At 46.4% G+C, this 15,597-nt stretch overlaps 1 protein-coding gene across 1 annotated transcript in view; it reads left to right on the forward strand.

Annotated features, from left to right (window-relative positions):
* The first annotated feature begins 13,032 nt into the window (after positions 1-13,032).
* The window catches only part of KIAA0040, a 33,241-nt gene continuing 30,676 nt past the window's right edge, over positions 13,033-15,597 (forward strand). Inside the window, exon 1 of the mRNA XM_082834447.1 lies at positions 13,033-13,375. The gene's annotated coding sequence lies outside the window, so the exon portion shown is untranslated. The remainder of the gene's footprint in view (positions 13,376-15,597) is intronic.

The raw sequence follows: 15,597 nt of genomic DNA on the forward strand, positions 1-15,597 counted from the left end.
AGTTCACACAATCCCTCACCTACTTTTATTCTCTTTTGCCCTCCGCAAAAAGCAGTACTCTGAACCCAAATTCATATGACTCCACAGGAAGATGTGAGGTAGAAGTGTGAAAAGTATCCTATTTTTTATTACTTAGAACTTGGGAGAAAGAAACAGACTTGAATATCCCAAATTTCCAACCAAAGACTCCAATATTTTGTATTTTTGCAGCACCTTTATACCAAAATCCTCAAACCACTTCTGCTTGTCTGATATTAGCATCTCAGGGAAGCAGCCAGGAGTTTGCTGAAGCATTTTAAAGAGCACTTACTAGTCAAAGCTGTTTTGAATTTTGAAAAATGAGGGAAAATACAAATAAAACTATTTTTCATTCTGGGTCAAACCCTCTACTGGCAATCTGAAATTTCTCTTAAAATTCAAGGTTTCCCAAAATCAATGTGGTATCCTAAATTGGATCCTAAAACAGAAAAAAGGACATTAGTGGATGAATTGGTGAAATCCAAAGAGTCCATAGTTCAATCATTAGTATAATACCAGTGCTAATTTCTAAGTGCTAATTTCTAAATGTACCATGGTTACATTAGATGTCGACACTAGGGGAAACTGAGTGAAAGGTATGTAAGATCCCTGTATTTTCTTTGTAACTTGTCTGTAGATCTAAAATTATTCCAGAGTTTATTCAAATATTTATTTTTAAATTAGCAAAAAAATAGTAAGTCAAGATTTCTTTGCCAAAGAAACTCTGGTGAGTGAAAGGGGTGGGGATTACTATTCTCTCTCCGCATTGAAAAGTATACTAAAAGGACAAAAATCTCCAGTTTTTTTACTAGAGATCAACCAAAAGATGGTGGCCAACTCCATTTCTCCTCAAGGTAACATGTTGGGAAGCTAAAGGGAACTGGGAGCTCCAGGATGTAGGCTCTCCAGTCTGTAAAACAGAGATAATGACCTCTCTCTCAAGTGTCTCAAATGGGGAATCAAGGGCACAAAAGAGGTAGAACACGTGACCTGTGTCAGGAGCTAGGTGAGTGGCATTGTCCTTTGCTCCATCTCAGGACATCCCCACTGGCGGCTCCTGTCAGCCCCTCAGGGAAACCTTACAGGAGGTCCCTCTGGGTGGAAGGATGGCTCCTCTGTCTTGGCAGGAGGGCTCCCCATGTTCATGGCCTCAGAGGACCTGCTGGATGTCTTAGTTCCTGGACAGTGAGTTGTGGTCTCTCAGCCCCACCTCTAGAAGCAGCTTATACTCTGCTGGGCTCCTGTCAAACTCTCTGGGGGCAGCTCTGTCCTCGCACCACTTTTTAAAGAACAGCCCACCCACCACGCTGTGGGGATAGGGAGACAGAAAAAACTACCACTTACTTAACTGATTTACTTTTCAGTAAGAGTGAGAAGGGAAAAAATGAGTCACGAGCCGAGGCTGGGGGCTCAGCACTTGCCCCACAGAGTGGCACTGTGCAGGCCACAAGGTGGGTCATTTCTAGAGCAACCTCTGCTCCCCTTGGCTTGGCCCAACTTTTGATATGTTGCACTGACTCACTGTCTTTTGCTTCAAGGAAATTCTTAAATTAACTAGACCTTGACACTGTGTGACAGTGTAGAGCCCATTCCTTCTTCCCGGCATTGTCCAGTCTTGTGGATAGAGAATATTTTGGTAAAAGTCCCAAGTTTTTTTGTCCTATCTCCATAGGTTGTGAATTTTCTTGAGTAATCTCTATTCCAAATATTCTGCCTTACTGATCCTAGACACCACCCAAATGTCCCAGAAACTGAAAATGTTTTAATATTATTCTCTCCCTGACGGCCTCATCTACCTAAAGGTGACCACATGTTCTGCCAGCCCCTGGGCTTTCTTCAGAAGTGGTCAGGGTACCCATCAGGTGTGTGGGTACCATCAAGGATGTTTCTCATGCTTTTGGCCACTTAGCATCTGAATCCTTCCTTTGTTTGGGGAGTCCCTCTCCCTGTGAAGCAGAGCTGGTCTCCCACTGTGGAGCTGTCAACGACAGATATTTGCTTACTGGCCTCCCTTGCAGCAGATGGGCTAGCCTTGAACTAGACTCTACCAATCAAATGAACCTAGTTCAGACTTTAAATTGGAAACTAGTTACACAGAAGAGCAGGAGTCACCCAGAATCCATTCTGGTGTGGGGATGGCTCCATCCAGCTCACTGACATAGCAGTGGTGGCAGATTCAGAGCAGTTTCCAGCACTTACTGTCAGTGTGGCAGGGGTACAAGCTGCAGTGCCTGTGCTTAGCAGGAGCTGCCCTGGGTCTTCACCAGACCAGTTCTCCAGCACAATTTGGATATTTCCCCTGGCCGAGGAGCCCCAGAGCCTGTCCTTTTGACCTTTCTGGAAATTCTACAAACCAGAGCCTACTTCATGGGTCAGTAACCTGTGTGGTCACACGGGGCCCCAGGCTCAGCATGATCCTGTGCTTAGTTAAATGGTCTGCTGCCCATCTTCCAATCCTTCAAAGTTTTCACCAAGAAGCCTCACATTTTCATTTTGCACTGGGCCCTGCAAATTAGGCAGCTGAGCCTGCTGTGAGCTAGCTAATATACTTTAGGTTAAGGGGTTCTTAACCTTTTGTGTGCCATGGAGCCCTTTGGAGGTCTGATGAAGCCTATGAAGTATATAAGGAACGTTTTGAAATGCACAAAATGAAACACATAGGAAGCCAGTTATATTAAAATACAGTTAAATTTTTTAAACAAATATATGATAGCATAATATGTGTGATTTTTTAATTAGTACATTAAATAAATCTAGTGGCAGGTCTAGTAACTGCTGTTGCCCAGAAGTAGTATTTTGGAACGCCTGCAACAACTGAAATGTCACTTGAAAATACCTACGACTTTTTTTTTAAAGATTTTTTTAAATATATTTTTATTTAGTTAGTTAGTTTTGGCTGCATTGGGTCTTTGTTGCTGCGCATGGGCTTTCTCTAGTTGCAGCGAGAGGGGGCTACTCTTCGTTGCAGTGTACAGGCTTCTCATTGCGGTGGCTTCTCTTGTTGCAGAGCACGGGCTCTAGGTGCGCAGGCTTCAGTAGTTGTGGCACATGGGCTCAGCTGTTGTGGCTCATGGGCTTAGTTGCTCTGCAGTATGTGGGATCTTCCCGGCCCAGGGCTCGAACCCGTGTCCCCTGCACTGGCAGGCGGATTATTAACCACTGTGCCACCAGGGAAGACCCCCTATGACTTATAAAGGTGATAAGGTCACAGGTATCTGATTTGTTGTCTATATTCATAACTTAAAGAAATGCTACATTCAGTGATTTTTTTAAAGTGATCCATCCAAGTCACAGTGTCTTTATTTTTTAATTAAAATTTAATTGTAAAACTTAATTAATTAGGGCTTCCCTGGTGGCGCAGTGGTTGAGAGTCTGCCTGCCGATGCAGAGGACATGGGTTCATGCCCCAGTCTGGGAAGATCCCACATGCCGCGGAGCGGCTGGGCCCGTGAACCATGGCCACTGAGCCTGCGCATCCGGAGCCTGTGCTCAGCAACGGGAGAGGCTGCAACAGTGAGAGGCCCGTGTACCGCAAAAAAAACCCACAAAAACTTAATTAAAATTTAATTTAAATAAATTCCTTTTCTGCTTCAACTAGCCAAAGCTGTTATTTTGTTGCTTACAAAGAGAAGCCTGTAGGATACAGGTACCTGATGTGACCCAGGCCCCAGGACGAATCCTGAGTATGCCAGGGCTCTCCACAGAAAACAAGCAAACACAACAGTCACAGTGGTCCGAGGTGAGTCAAAGGCGTATCCAACATAGCTCTGCCTCAGCTGTTAGGATCTCAGAAGAGAAAGTGTCAATGGTGACAGTCCAGGATGCTGTCTGTGAAACATGCGACAAGCCCTATGTGTGTGGTATAAACCAAGTGATCTAGATGTCTGAGCAAGTGGAGGTAGGTCCCTTCCAGCTGGGAAGGTCAGCTATTAATAAGAGTTCTACCTTATGAGAAGGGAGATGAAACACATAACAGTATAATCATTGCGCCAATGTCCACAGCAAGTTAACAGAATGTTGAAGAATCTCCTTCCTCAATTTCCCAAATCCTAATCCAGAATTCTTTGTTCTAGCCGCATTACCTCTCAGGTATTTCAACATGAGTTTGTTTTTTTACAGATCTCAAAGGAAATATGATAAAAACATACCTCCTTGGGTACTATTCTCTTGTTCCCCTTCCACTCCTCCTTTTGGGACAGGGGACTCAAAAGCCCTTCAACACAAAGGGAATATCTATCCTTTGGACACACTTGAGAAACCTGTGTTTGTTCAGAAAGTGGAAAACAATCCATTTGCAGATATCTTGAATTTTCCAAAGTAGTTTTATATCCATTATTATACTTGAGCTCTGGGCATATATCATTACCCCTGTTTTATAGATGAGGAAACCAAGGGTCAGAGAGGTTGTGACTTGCTCAAGGTCACAGAGCAAGAAAGAAAACCCAGGTTTCTTTCTTCTTAGTCCAGTGTCCTTTCCTCTGCCCACAACTCTCCTATGAGCAGATCATAACAAAAGGGGAGGCCGTCTCTGAAAGGGAAGTACAATCATGCAGATCGTCAAAAAACCAAGACACCCACACCCCAAATTCTGGGCAACAGGTGTCAGCTAGGAGAGGAGAGGCTCAAAAAAGAAAACAGATCACCAAATCCTCTGGCCCTGAACAGGCTTCAGTTTGAGTCCCCAGCATGGGACAGAATTCCTTTGGCCAGTGCCCAGCACACAGAGTCCTTCCCATTCCTGCCTGGGACTTAGGCTCATAACAACAGCAACAGCAGGAAAAGGGCTTCATGAATATAAAAATAAACAAACTTTCTATTTTTAGCAGGGCTGCAGCTGTGAGAGCTTCTTTATTTGCTTTTTAGCTGCAGCATTCTGAGGGAGGAGAGGCAAGCCGGGAGGGGGTGGGAGATGAGGACAAGTAGGGACAGTCACACTGGGAGCCAAATTTTCCATTGCTGAACCTGATTACACACAGGTCACAGAAACCCACGTCCAGCCTGGAAGTCTGTGGAGTCTGCAGGTCTGGAAAAACTGGAGAGCGACAACCAGGAAGCCAGCCGGTGACTGGGCTCTCCTCTGGCCATATATAGAAATAAATCATCTTTTGCCTAATTGGTTTTCAGAGCTACTGAAAACCGTGTTGTAGTGACTCCATCAGAGGAGTGGAAGACAAGCTTGTGAGTAGAGACCTTTCAACTCTTAACTTAGGCTGTAGCGAGAACCTATGTGAATCTCGCAGAAACTCAGATCCAGCAACTTCCAGGCTTAAACCCGGCTGGGGTCCGGAATTCCCAAGAAGCCTGCAGCATTTTTCTCCTGCCCAGCCCTCGCTGATAGCACTCAATATCAAGATCTTGAGAAAGGACAACCCTAATGTTGGACGTGGGGAGAAACAGGAGCTGTGGTTCCTCCTTTCTGTTTGCCTGAGACAGGATTGGACATTATGAGAAGGGAGTTCCAAGGCCACCACAGAGGAGGGACCTTTCCTTATACATGTCACAGTGGCCTTAGGAAACGTATGCACCTGATCTGATTTCAGAAGTACCTCTTTAGGCGTGCAAATACCTTTGGCTGTGCCATACCCTGACCCCATGGCATCTTTAATTACATTCTTTTCCCCTCTTGTGGCCCTTTTCATTCATGGTCGCAACTATATTTTCAGTCCTTCTGAGCAGACAGAATTGCAGACCCCAAAGCAGTACTGAGGAAGGAAAGAACCCAATGCTTTGGGTGCTTACAAGGAAATAAGTGCCCAAGCAAGGGTACCATGCTCTTCCATGCTGGGAGAGAGTCTCTACAACTTCCTGGATGTGGCCTTATGGCTGGCAGTCTTCATTCACTGGCAAATGTGTACCGAGCACCCCACTGTACCGTCGCTTGCAGTCCAGTGTGGGGAAGAAATAAACAGACGATGTCATCACTGTGGGGCAGGCTCTATGATGGGTAAGCACAGAGTCCTGTGGGAACACAGAGGACTGGCTTCTACCGCAGTCCTGGAGAGTCAAGATCTTTTCCGAGGAGATGGTGCCTCAGCTAGCACCCAGGCAGGTAGAGATTGGGTAGGGCAAGAGTTTCTCCTCAAACACTCCCTATGAAAGGGTAGTTCTCAAATAATAACATGGTAAGAGGACGTAGCAAGGCTAAAATATATGAGAGCGTAACCCCAGCACCTCAAAAATAGTCCCTCCCAATAACATTTATCATTTTACTCAATAACACTACTGAGCAAACCAATTGCTGGCTAATTACAAGAAAAAAGACAGTATCATAATCTATTTGACTGTGAATTTTGACAGCTAACAATGTAAGCCCTGGAATCTTGAGGTTGGAAGGGATCAAATGGGCTACTGAATCCTCTCACCACATATAAAAATCCCTTCTACAGTATCCCTGCCAGATGGTCACCCAGGCTCTGCTCAAATTGCTCCAGTAATGGAGAGCTCTCCACGGATCAAGGCAACTAGTTATTAATAGTTAGTTTTAAAAGCAGGAGCTGGAGTGTGTAGTGGTCTCCTACCCAGCTGAAGTTCAGTCTCCCAGTCTCTCCACACTCCAATAAATCCTACAGAAGGCCACCAGATTAACTTTGAAAGTGGTCGGTCCATTGTTCAAAACCTGCAGTGACTCCACCTACTGACATACAAATTCTAACCTCCTTCTAGAAGACTAGAAGAGCCCATAGCAAAATGTAACATTGGTTATATTTGGTCATGAGGTTTATGGATGATATTTTGTTTTTCTCCTTCATACTTTTGAGTTTTTCCCTAGTTTTCTGTGAAACAGAGAGAGAGAGAGAATAAGAAAAGTAATAAAATAATTAATGTTATTTACAAAAAAGTCCTACTGTGTTTATGCGTTCATGTTGTACCCAATTTAGAAATCTTTCACTCTCTTTCCCAGTCTTTAAATTCTTCTGCACCTCCTAGATTCTGGCCAACCCACCTCTATGTTTCCTTCAGTGCTCCAGCCCTTACTGCCCTTAAGCCCAAAGTATAAAATTGAGCACTTTATTATAAGCAGTTTTCTACTATCTGTTAATCATCTCATGAGATGTGGTAGGTTCCACATCAGACTGTAAATTCGTTAAGGACCATATCATAGTGCCTACCTAGCGCGAGGCAGAGGCTATTATAGATTCTGCATGAATATTTGCTAGTGGATAGATGGATGGATGAAATTCCACTGGGTGTACTTATTAGCTCAGTTGGTTAGAGCACAGTTCAAATGATCAGAGCACAGCTCTAATAAGTTTTGTATGTCATCGGATCCTATGCTTCTCAAACTAGGGTGCCCACAACCCTGGAAGAATATGGCAAAGAAAGTCAAGTGTATATGAAGCCACAAGATGTTAAATAATGTCTTCCTAAAGCAAAAATGTCCTCCTTTGGGGGAATACTCTGGTGGAAAAGTACGAGAAGCACTTTTGCAGCCCATCCCTTTCCAAGTGCAGGAATTCCATCCAAGGCTGACATCCAGATACTGCTTGAGTTCATCAGTTTAGGCTTTGCTTCTAGATACTTTCAGATGCCAATAGGTCTATACCCCACCAAGAGATGTTCCTGGAAGGTATCATTCATCCTGCATAAAACAATGCAGAGATCACTGGTCTAGGAGCCAGAACACCTTGGTTCCAGCCCAGTTATGCAACTACTGTGGGCTACCAGCCTCTTCAAGCCCCAGTCTCTCATCTACTCTGCCCTCCCAACAAACGTTGGGTTAAATTAAATAATACACTTGAAATGTCTTTGTAAACTGAAATTTATGTGCAAGCTTCAGGTATTATTATTGTTGCCCTTATCATCCCAGAATCAGTGAACTTGATTGTGTCCCATGGGCACAGAGGCTGCTTCCCAAACCTGTCCTGTTGACTAAGGTGGGTAGCAGTGGAGCTCTGAATTCAGAAAGTTGTAGGTGGAAACCTGACTCTAGTGTAAGCTCCACCAGACTAGAGTCTCATTCATTTTTATATATCTCATGTTTTGCATAATATTTAGAATATATGAATGAATGAGTTTCTGTTTATTGGGATTTCTGCCTTCCATCATCTACCTGATCTTTGGCAAAATTAACAATTTTCCAAATCCCATTCTCCTTATCTCTTAGATAAGTATAATAGTATCTCATAGTGTTAAAAATGCATAAAATATTTTTACGCATTTATTTTTATGCATAAAAATGCATAAGCTGCCTGGCACATAGGAAGCAATAAGTCAACCGCAGTTAAAACAGAGGGAGAGGGTGAGTGTATTTCTGCTTGGTAAATGAAGGCTAAACTGTTATTTTATGGTTTTGTCAGCCCTTCCTTTTACCTGTTATGAAAGCGCCAGCCTAGGGAAAGGAAGGTTGCTTGCAGCAAGGATGATATTCTGAGTCACTGAACTAGTTAAGGAAGCAAATTTCAAAGGCACAGTTACTTTGTGGGCCCTCAGGGCAAAAGGAATAAACAATTCCAGTCTTCACAAAAACTTCTTCCAGAATGAATATGCCTGGGCAGGGCAAGCTGGGGTTTTCCAGAGGTCTCTCTGACAAAGTGACAAGAAATGTTTTACCTAGGCCATGGCAATGCTATATGAAACCCACACGATGGGCTCACTCAATAAATTGATCAGTAAACCGAGAGCAGGAGACAAGGGGAGCCAAAAAGAGAGGCGAAATGAGAGTTCTGTGGAGCCCTCCTCCCACCCTGAGACCCCTGCCAGAAAAATGGAATACTGAGGCCCTTTGTTTACATGTGCGCTGAGCCAGTGATGAACCCCAACAAAGAGCACTCCGTCGTGCAGTGCTGCCAGTTCCAGAGACAGTGCTGGAAAAAGAGCTTTCGACACACAGCCCCAGGAGGCTGGGAGGCAGAAACGGAAAATGAAAACTGAGCCCCTTCATGCCCCAGAGGTAGAAACAAAGGGCCTTCCGAGCTATCACCACCCCTCACCAGCCCCACTGCTGGAAGGGGTGCTCCATCTCTAGAACTTACAGGAACGCTCAAGAAAGCATAAAGCACATGGAACAGAGGGGCACAGGTGTGTGGGGAGACATGGTGATTATCAGAGGAGACATTGAAGAGTTTCCTGAACTTCCCCCAATGTCAAGATTTGGAGCTACAGTTATAAAAGTAATATTTCCCTGGCATCTTGGATGCAGCATTGAAGACATTTTGGATGCTGCATGGAAAAGAGCTCCCAAGAAAAGTATATTGTCACTGCTCTTTTTAGAGGAGCTTTCATAATTAGAGTAATTTATGTCAGAATTAGACAGTTTAGGGAACAGAGATTTAATTGCAAGAGATAAATATAATAACTGGTATGAAAACAGGCTCTCAAAATCTGTTTAGAAATCCAAAGCCAAAATGAAAAAGCAATGCATTTGAAAAGGGCTGTAAGGGGTGGGCAGGAGTGAGGGGTGGGTGGAGGTGGGGAGAGGAAATGCTTTCTCAGAATAGTTATAATTTAGCTGGAAAACTCACTGTTTTTTGGATAACCTGCTAAAACTGAACACGAATGAGACTAAAAATAAAAGATAGCATCTGCAGAAAATACTTGGCTAAGGTAAAAAGAACAAGGTTTTGCTACCTTCATGAGGCAACGGCCATGGAGACTGTAGAATTAGGGATGCCCACTGGCTCAAAACCAGGCCAGGGCTCTTGTCCACAAAGACCCCATGTGCACGTGGTGAAAGGGCCCGTCGGGCCACCCTGACTCCCGACCACATGGAGTCCATCTCAGCTTCCTGCAGCACTCCTTACGGCTCTGCCATTCACCTGTCTGTCCAGACCCCTCTCGAATCCATTTATGTTGCCAGCTTGTGCCGCCTCCGGGAGATAAGCCATCCCATAAATTCACTACCTGCTGCGCAGTGTAGTATTTCCACTGACTTCTCCTGAACTTGCCTCCCTCGTGGTTCCGCAGTGCTGCTGCGTTTCAGGATCTGGTGCACAAGTCTGTGCTCATCTCATCCACACCATTTATAAGCTGACCATTTCCTCCTAACAGCCTGCATCTTGTCAACAGCCCTTCTCACTTCCAGTGGGTGCCTTAAGGATCCAGGCTGCTGTTCAGGTACTTTCTGAAGTACCCGTGTACACTTTTAGACCCTCGCCCAAGTGTTGCAGCCAAGAACATACCACCGGTTAAGGTGAGAGTAATTTAATATTTTCTCAATTTAATATTTTCCCTCCCTGAAGAATAGGCCCATTTGGGCGCAGCACCGTCCTGGTGCACACACATTGTATTCGACACGGCTTCTGGACTCAGAGGGTTTGCAAACTGATGGGACAGTGTCTTCAGGCAGCACAAGGCCAATAGTGAAAGTTAACCTGTCTGATACGGGGCACTTTCAAGAAAGAAAAGCTAGTGTGGCAGTCCTGGCCTTCATAGCAGGCTAAGGTTCTATGCTAAATACCCCCTTGATTTTCACAACCCTCTGAGAGGCAAGCAACACCTTTTGTCCCCAATATATTGATGTGAAACCAGAGCTCAGCAGGTGCTAGAGTTAGTAGGGGGAAGTCACTCAAATCTCCAGTCTCAGTTCACAAATGTGCTTATTTCGGCTTCTTTTTTTTTCTTAATTAGATGTTAATGCTCTGTTTCACTCCATTTAGAGCCCAATAACCTCTTGACCACTCTCAAATATCTTTACTAAAAATATGAAAAATAATGAGGATTAAGCAAAATGTAACAGCACCATGGTGGCCTGGGGCCATCCATGAGGTCATCAGACTTGGGATTATCACTGCCTAGAGAATAAAATAGTAGGTGGGTGCTCTAACATGCTTTTTTGTAAGGGATGCGTCATCCGCCCCGAGTGAGAACATCCTGGCCAGTCGCCCACTCCTGTACTTCTACCATAATTGCATCTTCCTAGCAATGCCAGTCCCTCAACAGACTTGGCAGCCTTGGCAAACCAATGTGAGCGAATCCGCCATCTTGCCCACTGCCTTCTCTGCCACAGAAGCTGTTGGCCTTCCTCACTTACTGAGGCATCACAGAGACACCACCTCATGGGGAGGCCCGAGATTTTCTTCCCACCATCGACAGGCATGTCCATCAAGCCCTAAGCTCAAGTCAACCGCCTCAGTTTCTCTTGTTTAATTTCTTCCCGTTCTCTCTGAAAAGCAGCCCTAAAAATTGTCATGTAGGCCAGAGCCAATCTGTAATGTTGCTCTAGATTTCCAGGAAGGCATCTTCTGTAACCCTTCCTCAATAGGCCTCATTCCAGGCCTGAACATGACCCTTGCTCCAATGTGGAATTCCTTAACAGAAGGTGACTTCCTCCTCTACTTGATGATATAGTAGTAAAAGGATGGATTGAGGGGTTGGAAACAGACTCAAATCTGGGTTCCACCATTTATGAGTTATTGTGACTGGGAGGAAGTTACTTAGCTACTCTGAACCTCAGTCTCCTCATCTGTAAAACGAGGATGATACTACGTCTCATAGCTGTGTTGTGAAAGGCTGAATGATATGTTATGGGCAAAGCTCCTGGCACAGTGTCAAGTGTCCTTAGCATGAAAGGAAATCTCCACTCCCAAATCCTCAGGCCAGCATTCAAGGCCTCACTTTGCCCCCTGCCCCTACCCCATCCCTTGCTCAGGGCTCTGTTAGACTCTGGCTTTAAACTCCGAGAGTGTCAGAGGAACCAACTCTATGTAGGTAGACAGTTGTAAGCTCAAAATGTGGTTACAGATTGAGCGTCTCCCATCTTGGTTGGCACATCTACTAAGGGAAGCCCCTCATCTGGACACTTCTAAGCAATCTCCTCAGCCCAACCTTCCAATCTCTGCTGGCCCTACCTGACCACCTGTTAGCCCACCTGCTTCTGGGACCCACCTTTCCCCTCTTGTTCAAATCCAGACTAAGTTTTCTCCACCTGGGTTTCTGGGAAGAAGGTCTCATCTAATTTCCTTCCATTGGAGGAAAACTTCCTTTTCTCTCTTTCCTTAATCATCTTTGGCATTTCTGACTGGAGGGCTGGGTTTTCTCTTTGGTCTTTCAACTCAGAGCCATTTGGTTTCTCCATCGCTAACAGAAACAGATCTCTTATTCCTCAGTCGAAACAGTTGGCTGCACTAGTCATTTTAACACCCACACGCAGAGGCCAAAGGACACCAGCACTCAAGCACAGGAGCTGGTGGGCAAGACACAGCTCAGCACCTGGCACCTGGGCACCTGGCAAAAATAGTCAAGAGGGCAGCATCTCAGGTCCACGTCATGGGAGGACCTCTGAGGAGGCCCCTAGACACTCCAGGGCCAGGTTCTGTCGTCAACCCACCCTCCCCCCACACACACAGTACCTGGGAGACACTGACCTCCCTGCCATGGGTAATTAGAAGCTTTGTGTCTGGAGTCCTCCATCCCACACTGGTGCAGCTCTTTCATTTCCTAGCTTTCCAGGTGCTGGACTCCAGACCCACCAGCTCTGAATAAAAAGTGGATAGAGGGCAACTGAGGATGAGAGGGGAAGCACCTTTGAGAACTTTGTGAAGGCAGTTTTCCCCTCCAACTCTGCTTCTGACAGCTCCTGCTGGAGAACACCGTTTCTTATTGCCTTTGGTAAGCAGTGCAGAGACTTTTCCAAGGTGTTGCGTGCACCCCACCAAACACACCGTGCTGACCACGGGAGCCCATCACGTCCTTTGTCCAGATAAGGCACTGGAGCCTTCACCCAATCTGCCCCAAGGCCTCCCTCTCCAACACCTCCCACCCCCTTTCCAAGAAGCCTGCTCCATTAGGAAGGGCTGGGCTATTTTCACTTAAGCCCACTTTTCCCCGAATTAGGTCTCAGATCCCTGGGAACTTTGGTGTCTCCGTGAAAGCGACTGGGACTGGTTCCGCAGGCTCCTGAGCAGCTGTGTCCTGCAGGAGGCGTGTTCCGGGACCGACAGGGCACCGACACTTAAGGGCGGGGCAGGGAGGGGGTAACTGGCGGGAAGTCGGGGTGGGAGGCAGGGCGAGTCTGGGCCGTGTGCGCCCAAGTCCAAGGGCAGCCGTCCTCCGCGGGCCCCAGGGTGGCGAGTTTGGGCCGAGCCCAGGGAGCGGGAGAAGGAGCGAGTCTGATTCAGGAAGTCGAGCCTCTGACATCAGGGGCAGGACGGAGTTGGAGTGAAACCTCAAAAATGCGAGGCGTCGGCCAGCGGGAGGGCAGGGAACACAGAGGGCGCCTTTCTCAAAGCCGGAGGCAGGTACGCGCAGCGCAGGGCGGCCCCCGCTGACCCTCCACCTGGGCCTGGCCCGCGCGGGACCCGCAGGGGCTTCCAGCGAGACACCAGGACCTCGTCCCTGCGCCCGATCGCTGGTGCACGGGCAGCACCCGGCGGACCCCCGAGCGACCACGCCTGCAGGAAGCCCTCCAGTGGACTCAAGGGTGAGTCTCAAGATTTTTTGTGGTTGTTGTGTGTGTGTGTTTTAAAACACTTTTTCAGCGGCCCTCCGTTTGCAAGGGGGCTTCCCACTCCCTCCTTTCTTCAGAAGATTGAGACTAGCCCCCTAGATAAGTGAAATTTAAGGATTGTTTCCAAACAGCCTCTTGCCCCTTCGCAACTTCACTTCCAGCGTCCCCCTGCTTTGCGAGGATTCTTGGCAGCCTTACTTCTGCTTCTGGGCTGAGCCCACATGGGTTCCTAGTGGGGTTTGGGGTGGAGTTCTCCGACTCCCGTTGATAACAGCTGCCGGCAGGAGCGGCTTGAAAGGGACAGAGGGACATTCAGTTTGCTAACAAAAAAAGTCAAGACCTGAGACCCTCCAAAAATCACCCCAGGCTCAGAGGTTTCTAAATTATCCTAGGTGAAGCCAAATTTTCAAGGGGTCTAAGAAACTGGCCACCGCGAAAATATGGCCTGGAGCCAGGGCTGGAATGGGAACCTGTCTGCTCTTCCCCGAGCCTCTGGGGGGATCTGCCTTGACACAGACCGCTTGCTAACTTCTTTACCTCTCTCAACAGTCCCACACCCAGTCCCTCACCCTGCCCATGAATGTAAAATGGAGGACACAGTGAGACCTGTTTCCCTAGTATTTTGAAGAGTTTCACAGGAATACATTATAGTAGAGTTAAACTATGGACATTAGCTAGTGGGAACACCAGCCCTGCCTAACCGAAAGGGAAACTGAAGCAGACAGGCACTGCCCTAATTTCTTAGGGAACAGTGGCAGCCCACATGCTAGCTGCCTTGCAGGACTGCTCCATAGAATCTGCTGAATGAGGAAGGGTAGTACACTTGAGCATCTGAGAAGCACTTTCCTTCCAAAGCTGTTGCCTTTCATTCACTCAGCTGAAGGTCATAAGAACCTGCACCTAATCTGAAGGGACCCTCATTCTGAAGTCCTGTTGGATAACGGGAGAGCCTTGAGTTACAAGGAACAGGACTGGAAGACAGCACTGACGCTAGGTTGTTCCTAACCTCTGTACAAATGGTTTGCAAGTTCCACCTAGAGAATTCAGCAAGGATGTCACCATCAACCTCCTGGTCTGATGTGTCTACCTTTCGCCTGTGCTGGGCTGGGGAGGCAGCTGTATTAAAAAATCTGATCAAGTCCTTCATTTCATCTGAAATTCTGGCTCCCCATCCCCACCCCAGATACAATTTTAGGAAAGAAATGTATTGCAAAACAAATGTTTCTCCAGCCTTCAAACTTTGTTAATATTTAGCCTGTGGAATAAAGAAAGGATCTTTTCTGTCCTCTTCCCTGAAGACTAAGCCCAAGAGAGTAATGAACACTCGACAAGCACAGTCACTGATTTCATCAAACAGGGACGTACCTCCATCCCATCCATTCATTCAACAGTTACTGTACCCACTGTGTGCCAGGCAGGATGCCGGGACCCTGGAGTCCAATTATCATGATACAGTTTCTGCATTTGAGGACATGAAATCTGGTAAATGAGACAGAGGAACAAACTACAGCTCAGAATAATACACATCATCATAGCAATAGCTATGGGACACTAAAACAATCCAAAGGAGGGAGTGAATAAATCCCCCAGGAATTATCTGCAGAAATGACGGATGAGCAGGTTTTGAAAATGATTAGGCATTCCCAGGAAAAGGGTATTCCAGACAGAGGAAAGAGTATCTGCAAATTCAATGGCAGGTTGGGGGAATTGCAAGTAATGGGGATTACACTACTGTACAAAGAATGGTGAGCTCTTTCCTGTAGCAGTGGGAAGTCATTTTTTCAACAGGGAAACAGTACGGTCAGATTTGTGTTTGGAGAGAGAACTGATGGCCAGATGGAGGCGGACTTGGAGAGATGAGAACAGAGATAAGGAAGACCTCAACTAAGATCATGGCAGAGGGAACTGAGAAAAGGGCATGGACTTTAGTGGTGTTTAGGAAGTAGAGTCAAAGGTACCTGGTGACCAAGTGAACGTGGCAAAGGAGGAATGAGTGGAACAGAGGATTATAAGGTGTTGAGCTGGGGATGGGGAGATGCACCGTGATGCTTGTAATGGAAACCACATGAACTAGGGGAGGAGTGGGCTTGGGAAGCAGATTTTTGAAGAAAACGATGAACATGTTAGACACATTTAAGTTGGATGTACTCAGGGGATGTCCAGGTGGAGATGTATGGGAGGCAGCGGGCACACAA

This window comes from Leucopleurus acutus (assembly GCF_964270905.1).
Source record: "Leucopleurus acutus genome assembly, chromosome: 2".
In the NCBI taxonomy this organism is placed as follows: Eukaryota; Metazoa; Chordata; class Mammalia; order Artiodactyla; family Delphinidae; genus Leucopleurus; species Leucopleurus acutus.